Raw genomic sequence first — 4,170 nt, 5'->3', positions numbered from 1 at the left:
CTAACTAACTAACTAACTAACTAACTACTAACTAACTAACTAACTAACTAACTAACTAACTAACTAACTAACTAACTAACTAACTACACTACTAACTAACTAACTAACTAACTAACTAACTAACTAACTAACTAACTACGAACTAACTAACATAACTAACTAAACTAACTAACTAACTAACTATACTAACTAACTAACTAACTACTACTACACTAACTAACTAACTAACTAACATAACTAACTAACTAACTAACTAACTAACTAACTAACAACTAACTACTAACTAACTACTAAACTAACTAACTAACTAACAAACTAACTAACTACTACTAACTACTACTAACTAACTAACTAACTAACTAACTAACTAACTACTAACTAACTAACTAACTAACTAACTAACAAACTAACTAACTAACTAATTTTGAACCACTATTTGATTGGAATAGTGGTTTTTAAAACATAATTAAAAAAAAATTCCATGAAATGACTAAATAAATATGTTTTTAATACATGTATACTAGTAGACCGACTTAGCTTGTATGAGAAGTAAAATCCTGGTTGTATTACCTCTCGTTGTTGTCGAATTTCTCTAAATACCCAAATTTTATTAACAATAAATTGATCTTTTTAAGAGTAGTAATATGCAGGCTAGGGTCAAGACTAATGAAAAAACTTTTTTCGGAAGTAGTTCAGCTGACGAACGGTAATTACTGAAAGCTAAATATTTTGAAGAAGTTACAAAAACACCTTTTTTGTGAGTCACTCTAATGGGTGGCGTGTCATAATGTCCAATGTCATAATGTCCATAGACGTTATGACGCACTAAATTGAGTCATAATGTCCATGGACGTTATGACAATTTCAAAAGTGTTACAATGTCCATGAGCAATGGGACATAAAGTCCATGGATTTCAAAGAGTCCATTTATCAAAAAAGGCTTAATTTAGCGAAGCCGGTGTTCGAAATACCCCAGAGTTTGAAACCCCTGCGCCCGGCCGAATGCCGGCTATCCAGGACACTTTTTAATAGGAGTCCAAAATGTAACAATTACCAAATTTAGGAGCAATTCTTTTCGGGATAAGAGCGTCCCTATCTTAAATTTTAAACAAATTTTCCAATACATTTCTGATTTCAAAGTGTCACAATGTCCATGGACATTATGACATTTTAAAAAAGTGACATAATGTCCATGGACGTTATGTCATTTTTTGGTGTGTCATAATGTCCATGGACATTATGACATTGGACATTATGACATGCCACCCTCTAATGTACAAATATATTTCTTATTTAAAAAAATTAAATCTAATGAATTTTAAATTTTAGAAAATTATTTAATAATTAAAGTTTATTTTATACATTTAATGGAAAAATATGTTTAAAGCACACTTAGGATCCATTTACAAGGCAAATAAATAAACTTTATGGCCTTTTCCATAAGTTTGAATCCTTCTTATAATAACAATTTAAAAACTTTGACCACATCTTTTTTACATCAAAAACCACAAAAGCCACAATACATACAAGCAAGCAAACTACTCAACTACATACATAAATAATACAAATTACCATTTCTACATACATATACATATATTCATACAAATGTTCATATACAGTTCCTTACATGGCATTATAAGGTATCGTTTACTTTTGTATAAAAGAGGATACATCCTTTTATATGTAAAATGTTTCTTTTTTTTTCAAAAAAAATGCATTATTATGACTTCGAGGTTTTGTCTCAAAAGTCATTAATGTCCAAAAATAAATTTATTTGGTCTGTTTGACACAGACATGGATAAAAATAAAGAACATTTATGAACTGTTTAACTGCTTAAAGAGGAGGAGGAGGAGGTGGCTATGCCAACTGTGGCCGGCAAGAGCCCAGGAATTGTAAAATGTATAACAATACGAGCAAACATTTAAAAACACATCCATCCTTCATGTCGTTAACTTTGTATTTGAACAGCAAGCTGTTTTTATGATGAGAATATATTCGGGTTAATTTATGCAGGGGCTTTAACAAGGCATAGTAATACCCTACATTATAATGAACATAAACATATTATAACAATGGATAGATAATTGTGTAAATTTTTTCTAAAATATATAAAACTTTTAACAAATAAACACTAACCTCCTTATGCACAAACAACATTTCCATTTTATAAAAGGTTTATAAAACAAAATTTCCATACAAAATCTAATTTATAAACTGTTTATAAAACAAAAATTTTGTTTGTGAATAAGTGGGTAAATATATGGAAGTATTTTATGTTAATTTAGCTGTATAGTATAACCCCCTTATTCACAAACAACATTTTTATTTTATAAAGGGTTTATAAAACAAAATTTCCGTACAAAATCTAATTTATAAACCGTTTATAAAATAAAAATTTCCTTTGTGAATAAGGGGGTAAAAATATAATATTCCTACTTTTTCAAAAATATATTAAAATGTAATTTCCAAAAAATTCCTAAAATGATGTAAAAATTTATGAATTTTTACAAATCTTTAACTTTTTATTAATATTCTTGCTCTTATATGGCTTAGACTTAAACTCTTAAAATTTCCCAACAGAAATCTTATAAAAATATTTTAAAATAAATATACTAAAACTAAACTTCAAAGCTTAAAATCAAATCTGTCAAAATGTCTAAAACAAAATTTGTTTAAATATTTCAAAGATGTTGATAAAACTACCAAAAGAAAAAAAGATTTTCTATATAACATCAGGCTAAATACAAATTTTTATCTATTATTTTTGATTTTAAATTAAGTTTCTTTCATACAATTTATTTTTGTGATTTCTTTTTCTCAATACTCTACATAAATTTCAAAACAATTTCCATAAAGTTTACTTTTTTGCTGTGTTTTAGAGTTTTACTAGCCAAAAGTGAACAAATTGAGTGCAAATGTTGTGTAAAAAACGTGTCTATGACCAAAGGAATAGTGTAAGTTTGTGTATGTGAGAATATATTCCTTTTCGTATAAAAACAACTAAAAACCTAGGACTAGTCATCATCATCATCACCATTCTATCAACAGCAGTAAAAAGAAAAGGACCCTAAAGGTTCATAAAGTACATTACATACATAGCCATACTCAGAAAGTAAAATAGAGTGTGTATAGAGAGAGTATATTTGTCGGTAAACAAATATCCTGGATGTGTATGTGTGTGTTTTTTAAGACATTAAAATAAGAATGTAGTTGTAAATATGTATGAGAGCAAATGTTTTCTTTTTTTACGGTTGCATTTTAGACCAGACATACTAACAGATGTGTATGAATAAATCTTCGACGAAAAAAAATACAGTAAAATAAACAAAGAAATAACCAACACGAACCAAATATGGATGTAAAATAGAAAAAAATTAACTGTAAAATATGTAAAATTGAGAAATCTACTCAAAAGTGTATAGAAAATGAAGAAAAAGAATGGAATTAAAAATTTCGAATAATGCATGAATATATAGTATCAAAGAAATGACACCCAACTTAGATAACACTACGAGAAATTATGATGCAGATTTTTACAAAATTGACTAACTTGATATGAACTCCCCAGTAAGTATAAACAAGACATGGCCGAAAAAAAGTGATTTTCTGAGGGAGAGGTTATATGGGGACAAAGGTAAATATGGTCCTATCCGTATAATACCTTTAATGTCATCGATTTACGATGATATTAAAGTTACTTATGCAGAATTTCATCGTGATACTAGTCTTTAAAAGAGAATTTTCACCATCTAGTTTTTTAAGTTGACTTTTTATGGGGACTATCAGGCCCGATCATTACGAATCATTAAAATTGTATAAAATCATTTAAACTTATATAAAACTAAAATTTGCCGATTTTTGTAGAGATTCTAGAAAATTTAACATAATTAGAAACTCAAAAGACCTATTAGGGGGGTACTGTTGTATTGGGGCTAGGCGAAATAATGGACCGATTTCAACCATTTTCAATAGGCTTCGTCCTTGGGTCAAAAAAGAGTAAATGCCATCATCAAACTATCTTGAAAAGTGTGAACTGTTGCGTGTGCACAAGATTTACATGGACACAGAGACGAAAAGACAGACAGACAGACAGACCTACAGACAGACAGACAGACAGACAGACAGACAGACAGACAGACAGACGGACAGAGAGACAGGCAGAGAGACAA

This window comes from Lucilia sericata, unplaced genomic scaffold, assembly GCF_015586225.1.
Source record: "Lucilia sericata isolate MDLA Ls3-8-SP2 unplaced genomic scaffold, ASM1558622v1 Contig000098F_arrow, whole genome shotgun sequence".
Classification (NCBI taxonomy): domain Eukaryota; kingdom Metazoa; phylum Arthropoda; class Insecta; order Diptera; family Calliphoridae; genus Lucilia; species Lucilia sericata.
This window is presented reverse-complemented; position numbering follows the sequence as displayed.